The 16858-nt window shown below is 56.4% G+C and overlaps 1 protein-coding gene across 2 annotated transcripts in view; it reads right to left on the bottom strand.

Moving 5' to 3' along the window:
- Nucleotides 1–10986, bottom strand: part of FZR1 (fizzy and cell division cycle 20 related 1) — a 29016-nt gene extending 18030 nt beyond the window's left edge. For both annotated transcript variants that reach the window (XM_033196511.1, XM_033196510.1), the window contains exon 1: nucleotides 10774–10986. The gene's annotated coding sequence lies outside the window, so the exon portion shown is untranslated. The remainder of the gene's footprint in view (nucleotides 1–10773) is intronic.
- Nucleotides 10987–16858: the final 5872 nt, after the last annotated feature.

A 16858-nucleotide genomic window follows, 5' to 3' on the forward strand; every position in this document is an offset into this window, starting at 1 on the left:
TTTGCCCAGGCTGGAGTGCAGTGGTGCAATCTCGGCACACTGCAACCTCTGCCTCCCGGGTTCAAGCAATTCTCCTGCCTCAGTTTCTCAAGTAGCTGGGATTACAGGCATGCGCCACCACACCCGGCTATTTTTTTATATTTGTAGTAGACAGGGAGTTTCACCATGTTTTCCAGGTTGGTCTCAAACTCCTGACCTCAGGTGATCCACCCGCCACATCCTCCCGAAGTGCTAGGATTACACTTTGTGAGCCACAGTGCCTGACCAGAATTTTTACTTTTGAGATCGGGTCTCACTCTGTTGCCCAGGCTGGAGAGCAGTGGTGCAATTATGGCTCACTGCAGCCTTTGCCTCCTAGGCTCAGGTGATCCTCCCGCCTCAGCCTCTGGAGGAGCTGGGACCACAGGCGTACTTCACCAGACCCAGTCACTTTTTGTATTTTTTGTAGAGATGGAGACTTCCCATGTTGCCCAGGCTGGTCCTGAACTTCTGGGCTCAAGCAATCTGCCCACCTCGGCCTCCCAGAGAGCTGGGGTTACAGGTGTGAGCCACCGCACCTGGCCAGCAATTTTCCAGAATGAGAGAATGTAAACAAATGTGACCAGCAGCAGCGGTGGGAACTGCGTGCACTGAGGTACGTGCTGGCAGAGTCTGGTTGAGATTGGCTAAATATCATCCCCCACTTTCCCGGAACACTGATGCTGCCCTGAAGTCAGCACCGAAAGCAAGTACACACGACGCCAGCTGCAGCTGCACACGGCCCCTGGCACACATCGCTGCCCAGCAGCACACGGCTGCACCTCATGAGCCCTCCTGGGCAACAGAGATGCTGTGAACCAATGGCCCAGATGTTGGCAGGCGGGCGGCAGCCGTCACAGTGTACTGGCCACACAACTCACTCATGCTGCCAAGGCTGGTGGGCAAAACCACAGGGCCCAGGCCTGCCCAGCAGCCTGAGACCCAGCTCCTGTCTGTCCCTGCAGTGAGGCCGGGGCGCACGCGGCGGGCGTGCAAACTGTCCTCCCATCTCCGACATCTAGAGGGTCCTGGGTCCCGGGCCTGGGGCCTCCCAGGGCACCTCACCTGGACACTTGCCCGGTGCTGCTAGTGGCACTCAGCTCAGCTCTGGGACCCCCAGCGACCCCTCCAAGCCCCTCGCTCAGCCGCGCTGCAGGAAGAACAAAATCCAGAGGCCATAAGAAACATAGCTGTGGAATTCAACACCGGGAAAACTGGGAGTCCGCAGGGCAGACACGCCATCAACACAGTTAAAAAAGAGATGACAAACTGGGGGAGGCATCAGCCACCCACAGGAGAGCCCAAAGCAGCAAAGGCCACCAACACACCACACGGGGAAGGACCAGTCCCCTCGCAGTTGGGAGCCGCCAGTCCAGCCGAGGACACCACCCTCCCGCCTGTCAGACAGGGGAGGCTGCAGGCTGGGGACTCGGTCAGACGGGGGAGGCTGCAGGCTGGGGGACTCGGCCTCGCCAGCCCAGGCGTGGGGAGACACAGCCACACGCACTCACGGTTGGCAGAAGCCGCAAACTGCTACGGCTTCAAAGAAAGGCAATTTGGCAATTGCTTCCAAAATTTAAAACATGTACATTCTCTGTGGTGTGGTATTTCTACTTCCAAGAATTTATCCTTAGAAATTCCGCGTGTGTGTGCAGAGATGGAGTCACTGCAGCAGCTTGTCATAGTGGAAGGCACAAAAGGCCACCAGATGGGGTGGAAGAGGCTGCAAGACCCACTGCACAGAAAAGCGGACCATGCAGAGCACACTGCTCCCAGAAGGTTCAAAAATCGACGAGTCATGGGGTAGGTGGGGAGAGGAAGGAGAGGACGGGGACCAGGGAGGAAGGTAGCCTTATTTCTCCTGGCACCCCATTTTGTACTTCTTGAATTCTGTATCACATGAACTGTGAGCTATTCAAAAAAATAAACCAGTGGGCAGAGATAGGCCAGGCGGACTCCGGATGAGACCGGGTACCACCACGTTCTCACTCCTCTGCTGGACACTCGGAAGGTTTCATTGTAAAAGGTTAGAGGAGAGAGAAATCAGGATCTTAAGTTGCTATTAAGTAATTCCTGAGCACTGACAACGTGCGTGGCCGTGTGGAAAGGCTCAGACCGGATAGAAGGAGTTCAGCAGCAACCTGGACCCTCGCTGCCAATCAGCAGTGAATCGGTGAACGACACGTGCTCTGCCAGGCTCTGCAGAGGTTCTCATCCCTGGCCCAGGGGTGCCTGGTGGGGACGCTGCTGTGGCTCTGCCTGTGTGGCCGACACCTGCAACTTGGTTGCCCTGGTCTGGGTGGTGGACCCGGGCCCTGGGCCACCGGGGTTCCTGCTGCCCATCCCCTTGGCAGGGCACTGCCCTGTGGGTCCTACAAACCCACTGGGCCAACTCCTAGGAAAGGTCCACCTTTCACCCGCTGGGCCCCAGAATGAAGAGCCAGGAGGCCCCCCTGCTGCCACTGCCCCGGGCAAGCCTTCCGTGTCCAAGCTTCTTCCTGTTCCCCTGGGAAATGGGCATGACCCAGTCACCTGACAACACAGTGACAGGGCCCCTGCACAGAGGGAGGCGCCCTAGGGTAAATGTGGGGAAAATGGAGTCGGCCCCTGCTCCCACCAGACACTAGAATAAGCCTCTGATGGGGCAGACAGCACAAACCAGGGGGACCTCCAGCTCCTGAGATTCACCTTCTCTCTCCCTCCCACTTAGGGTGTGGATTTCAATGTGTGCAGCCTCCTGGGACCTCAGCAGGGCAGAGGATCATGGGATGCAGAGTCTCTTGGGGTCCGTGGAACCCCATAACCCAGGGGGTCTTAACCAGGGTGATTCTGCCCCCAGGGTATCGATATATGGTGATGTCTGGGGATATCTGCGGCTGGCATGACTGGGGGTGCCCCTGGCGTGGAGTGGCTGGAGGCCAGGGACACTGCTCAACACCCTGTAGTGCCCAGGATGATCGCACCCCAGAGAACGATCCGGACCCAATGTCCACAGGGTGCAGGGGCAGAGACCCTGCTCTAGGGCAAGACCAGGGAAGTGACTTGAATGAGTGAGACCTGGAGAGTGTAGCCGGGAACCCCCAGCCCCACCCCCACTGCACCAGTGGGGAGACGAGGAAAGGGAGCCGATAAGGCACTGTTTGTGGGGGCCAATGACGTGGCACGATTTGTCTCCAGGCTCGACTCTGCGGCGTCCCCGAGTGGGGAAGCAAAGCATGAGGGGCTGTGTGTCATGTAGACAGGGCCTGGGAACACCACTGGTGCAAGCCCCAGGTCTCACCCGGTGCTGAGTCTTCCTCAGGACACAGCTCTCCACTCCTGGAGGCTCAGCCCAGCTCCTGCTCCTGCAAGGCTTTGCTCGGCTGGAAAAACGGGTCCCCACCGTTGTCATATTTGTTTTTCAGGCTCTTTAATGGATAAAAGGAATGGAAGCGTCCCAAGGACGGATCTTTGATGGCTCATGTGTTGAGGCTGACTACGGTCTGGACAGGCCGCCTATGACGAACACCAGGGCACCCCCACCCCGGCCCCGTGGACCACTGGGCAGGACCTCCCTGGGTAAGGGTAACTCCAGCCTGCAGGTGGGTGGCACTTGCTACCCACAGGGGACATGCAGCAGGTAAGGGAGGAGGGAACACCGACCAGAGCCTCATGGGTGCCGCCACGTCCCGTGCGGGTTCCTGGCCCAGGGGCAGAGCATCGGAACACACATGGGGCTAGGACAGAGGCGAACCTTGCCCGTGCCCACCGGCTGGCACAGCTGCAAGCACTCAGTATGCCTGACTGAATGTCCTTGGGACAGCAGGTGGGCAGGTGCCACCGCATCTCGGGGACAGCGACAGCACCCTCTGCTCAAGGTCCCTGTGCAGTTGGTGAGGGTAGAGCTGGGATGTGAACCCAGCCAGTCTGGGCCTGGCTCTGTGCCCACTCCCTGACCCTTGCCCCATGATGCAAAGTGTCCCAGACTCAGCACTTGGCCCGGCCCTGCCCACAGGGAAGCTGCAAGGCACTGCTTCCTGCTGGTCTCCGCAGAGGGGTTCTGGCAGGAGACGTCTGACTAAGGATCACTGGATGGTGGTGACAGAGCTGGGGGGCGGGCCGGCTCACAGCCCCTCGCAGGTCCCAACCCCTGCAAAATTGCAAAATGCTCCTGCCTGAGAGGTCCCAGGTGCCCCCAGACCACCTGTGAGGCCCTGGCCCAGCTGCCTCTCAGGGAGCCCTCTCCTCGTGTGAAAGACAAGGGACTGTGCTGGGCGCCTGCGCGTGACGTCCAGCCATCCTCTGCAGGGTGGGGAGAAGCACCAGATGAGAAAGACCCCTCAAAGAAAAATGGGGGGTGGCCCAGCTATCCCCTCTCACTGGATCTGGGAGTTTCTGGGGGGCTTTGCCTCCTGCCCTGCACCCAGGAGTGTCCTTCATAAAACACGGCTTCACAAGCATCACCTCATCCCACTGATCTCATTCCCAGCCGCTCCTCAGAAGAGGGCTCCAGACGGCTCTCTCGGGTCCCATTTGGATGCCCTCGGTGTCATGATGCAATTAAGGGGGCAGCCGTGCCAGCCACACAGATGGCCTTGTCAGAGCACGTGAGCCCCCCACCAGCACCACACCACCCAGCACACGAGGCCCTCGGCCCTGCAGCTCCAGGGGCCCAAGGCAGGCGAAGCACCCAGACACCCTTATCGCCAGCCCTCCCTGTGCCCTCCCACGAAAGTAAACCAAGTCCCGTGAAAAGGTTCTAGCAGGGTCCATCAGAAAGAGTGTGGGCTTTCGACGGCACCAGCCCAGGCTTTGAGTCCCTATTTCAACCCTTCCTGGCCACGAAGCTTTGGGCAGCTTCACCTCTTGGGAGGTCAGTCTCCTCATCAGTTAAGCAGGGATAGCGCTGTGCACCCAGGAAGCTGCGAACTCAGGCACGAGGTCTACGGGGCGGCAGGCATCCAGCCTGATCCAGAGAAGGTGCTTAGCGAGAGCTGGCTGGGCCCAGGACTCCCAGCTGCACACAGGGCCCCGGAGGAGCTCAGTGGATGCTGGCTGGGCCCGGGACTCATGGCAGGTGCACGAAGGTCCCCAGACTGCTCCCTGCTCCTTCATCCTTGGGCGTGGAGGTGCCTTGGCAGCCAGGATGCTGCCCCAGTGACCTCCTGGCCACAGACCACAACACTTATCTCCTCCCATGCTGCCCTCGTCAGTCTCAGAGAAGAGGAAGAACATCAGAGAAATGGGGCTCCTGGGGCAGGTAGCCGTGGTTGCAGGGGTGGACTGACACAGGGGAGAGGTGGACTCTGAACCAGAACCAGAGCCAGGGCCTAGCGGAGAGACCGCTGAGGCACAGAGATCTCTGCAGGGAGCAACCCCCACCCACAGAACAAGCTGAGCTGGCAGCCTCTGACCTCTACATACGCAAAGATACAGCCAGGAGGAGCCAGGGAAAAAGGGTGGGGCCCAGACCCTCGGCGAGGGACAGTGCGCCTTCCAGGGTGCCTGTGTGAGCCACGGCAAGGCCAGTTACTGCTGGGGGCCGGTGCCTGGGCCCCGGGACCATAACCCGCACGCGTCATTCATTTACTCACACCGCCAGCTGCCAGCCGCCGCCTCCCCACCAACCAGCCACGCGCCATGTGGGTTCTAGGTGCTGACCCAGGCGCTGCAAAGCAGAGCCGAGCTGCTGTCCCCCCGGGTGTGCAGTCTATTTTTCTTGTTTTTAAAATACAGAGACGAGGGTCAGGGTCTCCCTATATCGCCCAAGCTGATTTCGAACTCCTGGGCTCATTAAGCAATCCTCCTGCTGAGGTCTCCCAAGTGCTGAGATTCCAGGTGTGAGCCTCTGCACCTGGCTGGCAGGCAGTCTAGAGTGAACAGCAGTCTAGAGTGGACGAGAAGCATCCCCAGGGTCTTCTCAGCCAGCAGCCCTCACCCTCTTCCCTGTGTGGGGGCAGCTGCCACATCCGGCCTACTCCAGTGAGAACTGCTCTCCACACTTCCAAATGGTGCCTGCCGATAAAAGACCCGAGGTCTCTCATCTCCAGCCTCCTGGTACCACTGAGTACCCATAGCCCTGTCTGACTTGGTGACACCTTCAGACCTAAAAGACACCCGGGTCTGCAGCAGCACAGAAGACTGCAGTGCCCCACGCGAGGAGGAAGGCAGCGCGGCACCAAGCCTGCGGCCTGTGAGGATTGGATGGAGCCCCATCAGGTTCCCGAGGCCTGTACGTCTCTGCATCTCTGTCTGTGTCATGCAGCTCCCACCCACAGCTCCCAGGTGAGGTGACGCGGCAGCAGGAAAAACCCAGTCCAGTGAGTTCAGGGCAGGGGTCCCGACCTCAGCACTGCGGACACCTGGGCCGGATCACGTCCATGGTGGGGAGTCCTGGGCTATGTGGGGCACTGAGCAGCATCCCTGGCCTCCACCCACTCCATGCCAGGAGCGCCCCCCAGTTGTGACAATGCACAGAGGTCCCAAGATGTTGCCCAGTGTCCAGTGGGGGCAGAGCAGAGTCACTCAGGTGGGGAATGCATGGATGAGGGGATCCTTAGGTGGAGGAGTTGCTCCCTAGGGCAAACAGATCAGCAACTGGCCTCCCACACTCCTCAGCCCTCTGTTGAAAGCAGACAGATGCCCGCTGCCCACCCTCTCTCTGCTCCCATCATCCTTCCACCACGGACCCAGCGGCCTGCAAGCCTGGTGGGGATGAGAATACAGAGGTTCCCAGGCCAACTCTGATCTGGGAGAGAGGAAGACTCACAACAGAAGGGAGCGTGTGCAACACGGCACAGGAATCTGAACGGCCTGCCACTCTCCAGAACCCAGCAGTGAGGCCGCGCATGCTGGCTCTGCCGGTAATCCCAGAGCTTTGGGAGGCTGGGGCAGGAGGATCACTTGAGCCCAGGAATTCAAGACCAGCCTGAGCAACATGGTAAAACCCCGTCTCTACAAAAAACACAAACATTAGCCAGGTATGGTGGCGCACCTGGAGTCCCAGCTACTCTGGAGACTGAGGTGGATGGATCACCTGAGCCTGGAAGGTCGAGGCTGCAGTGAGTTGTGACTGCGCCAGTGCACTCCAGCCTGGGCAACAAAGCGAGACTCTATCTCAAAAGAAAAAAATCAGAACTGTGCAGCAATTTGGGAAGGCTGGGGTGGAAGGGACATGCTGGGGCCAGGAGGACAAGGTGGGAAGGTTGGACGGCAGGTCTCTTGAGCTGGGCTCATGGGGGTGACACCATCAGACACGATCGGCCGGCGAGAGGAGGCACCAGCGCCTCAGTCACAGAGCAACAAGGACGGTCGCCACACAACCACCAGCGCCTGCCTCTTTGTGGCAGCTCGACTCACAACAGGCAGATACTGGAAACTGCACCAGTGTTCACTGAATAAGGAGACGCACAAAACCCGGTGCCTCCACACCACAGAACATGACTCAGCCATGAAAAAGAGCAGGGCTCTGACTCAGGCCACAGCCTAGACACCTTGAGGACCTCACGCTCAGTGAGAGAAGCCAGACACAAAAGGCCACACAACGTGGGATCCCATTTCTATGAAATGTCCAGGATAGGCCCAGCCACAGAGACAGGGGAGACAGGTGGTGGCGGCGGATGGGGTCAAGGCCGGTTCCTTCCTGGGGTGATGAGAATGCTCTGGGATTGGACAGAGGGGATGGCGGCCCGAGCCTGTGAACATATAAAAACCAGGGAACTGCGTGCTCTAAAGCAGTGAATCATGTGGCAGGAGAAGTGTATCCGAATAAAGCGGCTACGAGCAAAAATTAAATAAAGAAAGTAAGAAGGGCCAGTGAAGAAGCCTGAAGGAAAAACCAGACGGAGTAGGAAGCTGAGAGAGCGGGGGCATTCACTGTTGGGGTGGCGTGTCATTCGTGGTCAGTGGTGGCTGCGTGACTGAATGAGGCGCGGCCAGGCAGGCTGCCTGTGCGCCCCTCATCCCGTCCATGAATGAGGACACTGAGGCAGAGGAAGGCAGTCACCTGCCAAGGCACACAGGGACCTGGGGCCGCTGGGGACATGAACGTCCCTGGACGAGAACCTAAATGGCCCAGGAAGGGGCTCTGGCTCTGTGCTGAGTCCAGTGGCTGGGGAGAATAGTGACATGTGGGCAAGGCAGTGACAGGTGGAGTTGACGAGCAGGTCACTGGTGACCATAGGGAGGTGTTGGGGGCAGAAGAGAGATGAGGTCAAACATTCCCTTTCCTGCTGGCAGGTGCCCGGGTCCCTGTGGCAGTGCCAGCAGGGGATCCGCTGCTGGCAAGCACCTGGCCCAGGGCACTGCACAGGCCGGGGGCAAAGCGGGCACCAGGCAGGCACACTCACTGCCCTCATGGGGCTCACAGTCCAGACACTGGGGACAGGCTGCTTTCTGTACTGGGGCCGTCCTGGGCACACTGGGGCACTGAGCCGCACCCGTGGCTCAAACACAGCCAAGTGTCCCCTGGGGACAGAATCGTGCGGTGGAGAGCTTTGCTCCAGGAGAAAGGAGTGACAGGGCTGGGATCAGTGAATGACAGGGCTGGGACCGGTGAGTTCCTAGAAGACCAAGCCCCTAGATGTTCACCTCTGCCAGGAGTCCCGGGAGCAGCCCTTCACACACAGACTTTCCAACCTCTCCCCTCTAAGTGACACCAAACAAAAGGTCCTCAGAACCAATTCCATTCCGGGCCCCCCAAACCCAGAAGTTCTCAGTCTACAAAACCCCCTCACCAGAAGTCCCATTAAACAGTAGGTGGTTTGAAAATCAACATAAGGCCGAGTGCGGTGGCTCACGCCTGTAATCATAGCACTTTGGGAGGCCGAAGCAGGAAGATCACCTGAGGTCAGGAGTTCGAGACCAGCCTGGCCAACATGGTGAAATCCCGTCTCTACTAAAAATATAAAAATTAGCCGGGCATGGTGGCACACACCTGTAATCCCAGCTACTCGGGAGGCTGAGGCAGGAGAATCACTTGAACCCGGGAGGCAGAGGTTGCAGTGAGCTGAGATCACGCCACTGCACTCCAACCTAGAGTGAAACTCTGTGTCAAAGAAAAAAAAAGAAAAAAGAAAAAAATAATAAAAGAAAATCAATGTAGCCCCACCTTGAAACCAATCAGGCTTGTTTGTTTCTAGCAACTCCTCCTTCAAACTCCAAACCCCCACCTCCACCCCCACCACTGCCTGCAGCCAGGGCACAGGTTCTGACATTTGACCTGGGAAGCAGTCACAGGGGCAAATTGGCGGGCACCACCTTGCCAAGATACCCCTCCCCAGTAAAGTACCAGGCTTGACTTTGAGCAAATGTCTGCACCCTTAGCAAAACTCTCTGCAACCCAACTCCGCTCGCTGCGCAAGGCGCCAGGCAGCAGCCAGTGGCCAGCACACCTGCCTCCACTTGGGATTCCGAAGCACACGGCACCTGACACAGAAGGAGGCCCACGTGGAATTCCGCATGACAGACGGCCCCAGATACATCCACTCCAGGCACCAAACCCAGGCGATGTCATCAGCTTCTATCCCCACCCCCATGCCCAGAGAGCCCACCTGGCCTTCCCTTCAAAGGCCCCACAGGCTGCCCTCACGCCCGGGGTGTGTGTTCTGGGTGGATGATTTTCCCTTAGGTAAATCACCCTCCTTCAAAGCATAGAGGTTGGGGTGGGGGCCTCACCACGGGGAGGCATGAGGTCATCGCCCAGTAGACTGGGGCAGGACGGTGGAAGCTGAACGAGAGGGGCTCCCTGAACCAGAGAATGCGTTTGGGGTGGAGAAAACCGGGGAAAAAACAAAAACAGGTTTAGACTGAACATCTGCACATTGGGGGGGTGTCTCAGGCCATGGGGTGGGGACAGGTCCGGAAGTTGGAAGGGGGGTAGGGGGTGTCACGGGTTTGAGGAGGGGTAAAATGGCTCTGAATAGGGGACACACTCCATATTCTAAGGATCCGAGATGGCCTGGCTTGCATTTGGAAGAAGACACGGTGCAGGACGGAGGTTCAGTTTGGAGGAGGGAGGACTTGTGCATGGAGAGCTCGTCTGAGGCTTTGGTGGGAGAGCTGGATTTGGGGGGAATGGGGGCTGGCAGGGGGCACGCTGGGAGGGTGAGGGAGCAGAAATCAGAGAGACGAGGTGAAACGGGGACATCCATGCACTCAACCCGTACCTGCGGGGACTGGTGGACACTACAGTGACCCCAGACACGGTTTCCGGGTGTCCCGGGCTGGGACTGCATTTTACTGGGGCGAGGGGCTGGTTGGGGCCTGGGCGAGTCATGGCACACAACAGGCTCAGTGACGGGGGGCGGCTTCATATGGGCAGGACCCAAGCTGGGAGGGTCTGAACTGGGAAGTCCCGGGGATGACAGGCCAGGGAGAAATCAGCCGGGTTAGGAGGCGGGGTCTGCTGTTCTAGGGGTGCGCAGTGGGGTCCCCTGGTTGGGGGCGCAGAGTTCAGCCTATTTTAAAAAGAATGGTGGACGCTGACTGCGGCTGCGGGGAGGTCACGACATGCAGGTGGCTCGGAGTGGGGGTCACGGCAGGCCCCGACGTGGAGGGACGCTGGGATTCGGGTGTTAACTCGGGAGACGGGGATGCTGAGGTCACCCGGGCCTAGTTCGGCCTGGGAGGCGGCATTTGAGGGGACTGGGGGCTCCTGGAGGGGCCTGAGCTGGGGTGGGGGTCGCAGCCCGTCCCGCCGTCTCGGTTTTGGGGGGTCGTAGTCGAGCTCCGCCGCTTAGGGCCCGGGGGGCGGGTCCCCGACCCCGGTCGCCTCACCTGGCTCGCTCCCGTCGCTCGCTGGCTCCCGCCGACCCCGCCTCTCCCGGCACCGCACAGCGCCCGCCTCCGGCCCCCGCAGCTCCCGCAGGCCCGGCCGCAGCCGCCGCTGACGGGATCCCGGGCTCCGCGGTCCCTAATATGGCGGCCGTAGCTCCTCCGCTGCCTCCCGGCTCCCTCCCTCCGCCGCGCGCGCCCGGCCGGCCGCGCGCACCCCCGCAACCCGGCCACTCCCCCACGCCGGCGCGCGGCGAATCGCGGCCACGCCCCCCGCCTGCCCCACACCTCGCCAGGCTCTGCCCAATCCGAGTGGCTGCGCCTGCGCGCGTTGGGCATCTCGGGAGGACGTGACGTCTCCCGCGATTCGAATCAATACAGGAAGCGCGGCTCCACGCGTTGCCCAGGGCAACCACGACCGGAAGAGGACCGGCGGGGTGCCATACGTTGCAGAAATGGCTCTTGTAGGTGGAGGGTGTGGTTCCCATTGAGGACAGCAGCGGAATAGGGCGCCCCAGGGCGGACCCTTCCTAGGGTAGATCGAAGCCAGGCACACCACAGTGCGGCATTGACGTTGCGCCTACCTAGCGCAGATAGGACCCAACACCAGGTGCATGTGCCGAACGTAGAAACGTCACAGCTGAGAGTCATTCATTCATTCAACAAGCATGCATTGCGCTCCTACTAAGTGCTGCTCCTCCAGGCCCCAGTGAGACAGCAGGAAACAAAACAGGTTTTTAGGCCGGGTGCGGTAGCTCAGGCCTGTAATCCCAGCACTTTGGGAGGCCGAGGCGGGCGGATCACCTGAGGTACGGAGTTCAAGACCAGCCGGGCCAACACAGTGAAACCCCGTCTCTACTAAAAATAGAAAAATTAGCCGGGCGTGGTGGCGCATGCCTGTAATCCCAGCTACTCGGGAGGTTGAGGCAGGAGAATCCCTTGAACCCAGGAGGTGGAGGTTGCAGTGAGCCGAGATTGCACCACTGCACTCCAGCCAGGGCGACAGAGCAAGGCTATGCCTTGAAAAAAAAAAAAAACACAGGTTTTAAAAAAAATTCTGGGCCGGGCTCACGCCTGTAATCACAGCACTTTGGGAGGCGGAGGCAGGTGGATCACCTGAGATCAGGAGTTGGAGACCAGCCTGGCCAACATAGTGAAACCCTGTCTCTACTAAAAATACAAAAAATTATCCGAGCATTGTGGCAGGTGCCTGTAATTCCAGCTACTCAGGAGTCTGAGGCAGGAGAATTGGTTGAACCAGGGAGGCAGAGGTTTCAGTGAGCTGAGATCGCCATTGTACTCCAGCCTTGGCAACAGGGCAAGACTCCGTCTCAAAAAAAAAAAAAAAAAATTAAACATAGAATTTCCACATGACATAGCAGTAACACTCCTAGGTATCTACCTAAGAGAAATAAACATGTAACATCCATGCAAAAACTCACACGCCCATGTGCATAGCAGCTTTATTCTTAACAGCCACAAAGTACACACAACCCAAATGTGCATCAACAGATGAATGGAAAATGCTCCATTCATACAATGACACGGTATTTTGCAATATGAGGCAATGAGGCTCTGACACAGGCTACAACTTGGATGAACCTCAAAAGCATTGTGCCCAGTGAAACAAGCCAGACACAACACAGTGAGTGATTCCATTGATATGAAATGTCCAGATAAGCAAATTCATAGAGACAGGAAGTGGATTAGTGGTTGCCAGGGGCTGGAAGGGGGGATCAGGAGTGACTGGAATGAACTTTATTTTGGGGGGTTGATGGATATGTTCTAAAATTGATGTGATGGCCGTGCACCGTGGCTCACACCTGTATTCCCAGCACTTTGGGAGGCCAAGGTGGGCAGATCACTTGAGGTCAGGAGTTCGAGATCAGCCTGGCCAATCTGGTGAAACCCTGTCTCTACTAAAAATACAAAAATGAGCCAGGTGTGGTGGCGCACACCTGTAGTCCCAGCTACTTGGGAGGCTGAGGCAGGGGAATCACTTGAACCCGGGAAGTGGAGGTTGCAGTGAGCCCAGATCATGCCACCACACTCCAGTCTGGGCGTCACAGCAAGACTCCGTCTCAGGAAAAAAAAAAAAAAAAAAAATTGATGTGATGATGGCTGCCTGACTCTGAATATACTAAACACCACTCAATTATCACATTACACGGATGAATTGTACAGTATGTAAACTATATCTCAATACAGCTGTTATTTAAAAAGTTCTTGCCAGGCACAGTGGCTCGCGCCTATAATCCCAGTGCTTTGGGAAGCCGAGACGGGTGGATCATGAAGTCAAGAGATCGAGACCATCCTGGTCAATATGGTGAAACCCCGTCTCTACTAAAAATACAAAAATTAGCTGGGCGTACTGGCGTGCACCTGTAATCCCAGCTCCTCGGGAGGCTGACGCAGGAGAATCACTTGAACCTGGGAGACGGAGGTTGAAGTGAGCTGAGATTGCACCACTGCACCCCAGCCTGACAATAGAGCAAGACTCGGTCTCAAAAAAAAAAAAAAAAAAAAAATTCCCCTTTGTCTGGAGCTGAGTTAAGGAGAAAAGAGAACAGGGAATAGGAGGAGGCAAGAGGTTACGGTTTCAGATGCAGTGCTCGGGGATGGTCTTATTGCAAAGATGATGTTTTAATAAAGATCTGAAAGAGGAGCCGGGCGCGGTGGCTCACAGCTGTAATCCCGGCACTTTGGGAGGCCGAGGTGGGCCGATCACTTGAGGTCAGGCCTTCAAGACCAGCCTGGTCAACATGGTGAAACCTCATCTCTACTAAAAATACAAAAATTAGCCAAGCGTGGCAGCAGGCCCCTGTATTCCCAGCTACTCAGGAGGCTGAGGGAGGAGAATCACTGGAACCTGGGAGGTGGAGGTTATGGTGAGCTGAGATCGTGCCACTGCACTCCAGCCTGGGCAACACAGCAAGACTCTGTCTCAAAAGAATAAAGATAAAATAAAAGAGAGGAGAGGGAGATTCTGACCCAGAAACACAGAGACAGACACACAGGGGTCAAGGCCAGGTGATGACAGTGGCAGAGATTGGAGTGACGAAGCCACAAGCCGAGCAACACCAAGGATTGGCGGCCACCCCCAGAAGCTGGAAGAGGCAGGAAGGATCCTCCCCTGGGGCCTCTAGAGAGGGCACAGCTCTGCAGACACCTGGATTCCAGACTTCTGGCTCACAGGAACTCGCTCAATCCCAGAGGACGCACAGAACAGAAAGCACAGGCTTGGTTCTTCCTTGCTATCAGTTTCTCACAGGTCTGCAGTGGCCAGATGCCCAGTTCTCTGACTTACACAGGCCTTGCTTTTGGCTGAGGCTTTGATATCTGTGTCCTGCACCCCGGGATTATCTCCTCCCAGGGAGCATCCTTGGGGCCAGTCACACCTGGCACCCCACCCTTGTAGCCTTCCTGAGTCAGCACAGCTCCTGGTCCACGGGAAGTCCTCCGTAAACACCCCGAGCCACAAACATGTTGAGATGACGTCCTCGCAAGGCGGCTGAGGGCTGTTATCTGCAGTCAGCTTTCCAACACGTAGGAAGGCAATGCAATAATTAAAAAAAAAAAAAAAGGCCGGGCGCGGTGGCTCAAGCCTGTAATCCCAGCACTTTGGGAGGCCGAGACGGGCGGATCACGAGGTCAGGAGATCGAGAGCATCCTGGCTAACACGGGTGAATCCCCGTCTCTACTAAAAAAATACAACAAATTAGCCGGGCGTGGTGGTGGGCGCCTGTAGTCCCAGCTACTAGGGAGGCTGAGGCAGGAGAATGGCATGAACCCAGGAGTCAGAGCTTGCAGTGAACCGAGATCACGCCATTGCACTCCAGCCTGAGTGACAGAGCAAGACTCCGTCTCAAAAAAAAAAAAAAGGGAGTGTCAGCTCTATGAGGCCAGACACTGTGTCTGTTTTGTCCTGTGTTCTCGGTGCCCAGGACACTGTCCAGCACACAGTAGTTGCTCAATAAATATTTGTGAAAGTTGTCTTAACCTAGAAGTTGGCCTTCCAAAGGGATTTCTTTGCTATGCACAGCATTTTATGTTTTTTCATTAATTTTTATTTAATTTTTTTTTGAGATGGAGTCTCGCTCTGTTGCCCAAGCTGGGGTGCAGTGGTGTGATCTTGGCTCACTGCAACTTCTGCCTCCTGGGTTCAAGCGATGCTCCTGCCTCAGTCTTGATGCTGCTGCCTCAGACTCCTGAGTAGCTGGAATTACAGGCGTCTGCCACCACGCCCAGCTAATTTTAGTATTTTTAGTAGAGATAGGATTTCACCATGTTGGCCAGGCTGGTCTCGAACTCCTGACCACAGGTGATCGACCTGCCTTGGCCTTCCAAAGTGCTGGAATTACAGGCGTGAGCTACTGTGCCCAGCGATATTTTTTTATTAATTGCTCACTTTTTTTTTTTTTTTGAGACAGAGTCTTGCTCTGTCACCCAGGCTGGAATGCAGTGGTGTGTGTGATTACAGCTCACTGGATCCTTGACCTCCTGGACTCAAGCTATCAAGCCTCCTGAGCAGCTGGGCCTGCAGGCATAAGCCACCACACCCAGTTGATTTTTTTTTTTTTTTTTTTGAGACAGAGTCTTACTCTGTTGCCCAGGCTGGAGTGCAGTGACAGGATCTCAACTCACTATAACCTCTGTCTCCCAGGCTCAAGAGATTCTCCTGCCTCAGCCGCCCAAGTAGCTGGGATTACAGGCTGAGCCACTGCACCCAGCCAAATTAAAAAAAATTGTTTTTCTGTTGAGACGGGGACTTACTACATTGCCCAGGCTGGTCTTGGAATCTTGAGCTCAAGCAATCATCCTCTCACCCCACAGCCTCCCAAAGTGCCAGGATTACGGGTACGAGCCACCACTCCTGGCAATCGCCCACATTTAAAAAATGAGAGATTGCAAGCGGGGCACGGTAGCTCACGCCTGTAATCCCAGCACTTTGGGAGGCCAAGGCAGGTGGATCACCTGAGGTCAGGAGTTCAAGACCAGCCTGGCCAACATGGTGAAACCCCATCTCTACTAAAAATACAAAAAGTTAGCTGTGTGTGGTGGCAGGTGCCTGTAGTCTCAGTTACTCGGGAGGGTGAAGCAGGAGAATCGCTTGAACCTGGAAGGCAAAGGTTGCAGCTAGCCGTGATCGTACCACTACACTCCATCCTGGGTGACAAAGTGAGACTCTGTCTCCAAAAAGAAAAAAAAGAAAAGAAAGAGAAAAAATTAGGCGAGGTGGCATGCATCTGTATCCCAGCTACTAGGGCAGCTGAGGTGGGAGAATCGCTTGAATTTGAGGCTGCAATGAGCATTGAGTATACCACTGCATTCCGCCTGGGTGACAGAGACTCTGTCTCTAAAAAATAAATAATTTTAAAAAACTTTAAAAAGAAAGAAAGAAAAGATCAAAAGCATAAATACCTAAAAAAGCTCCTGCTTTTCTTGTCTAGACAGCATTCTGGTGACACCAGTAGGGGCTTGGATCCCGATCCTCACGGGAGCAGTAAAGATGAGTAAGCTGATTGGATTCTGACTCTGTTTAAGAGGGAGAGTCTACAGGACCGTGGATGGATAGGATGATGAGGTGAGATGGGGTTCATCTCTCCAGAGGCTCCTCTCAACACCTTGTACTCATCCTTGGGATCATTTTTCTAAATTCCCACATCCAATGCATCTACAAATCCTGTTTGTTTCTTCTTCAGAATTAATCTGGCACCTGCATATTTCTGTTCTCTCTGCTTCTTTATTTATTTTTTGAGATGGAGTTTTGCTCTTGTTGCCCAGGCTGGAGTGCAATGGCACAATCTCGGCTCACCGCAACCTCTGCCTCCTGGGTTCCAGCGATTCTCCTGCCTCAGCCTCCCAAGTAGCTGGGATTACAGGCATGCCCCAACACACCTGGCTAATTTTGTATTTTTAGTAGAGACGGGGTTTCTCCATATTGGTCAGGCTGGTCTCAAACCCACGATCTCAGGTGATCGGCCTGCCTCGGCCTCCCAAAGTGCTGGGATTACAGGCGTGAGCCACCGCACCCGTCCTTGTTCTCTCTGCTTCTAACCTTGCTCTTCCGTTGTCTGTTTCCTTTTTT

This window comes from Trachypithecus francoisi, unplaced genomic scaffold (assembly GCF_009764315.1).
Source record: "Trachypithecus francoisi isolate TF-2019V2 unplaced genomic scaffold, Tfra_2.0 Lachesis_group5, whole genome shotgun sequence".
NCBI classification, from domain to species: Eukaryota; Metazoa; Chordata; class Mammalia; order Primates; family Cercopithecidae; genus Trachypithecus; species Trachypithecus francoisi.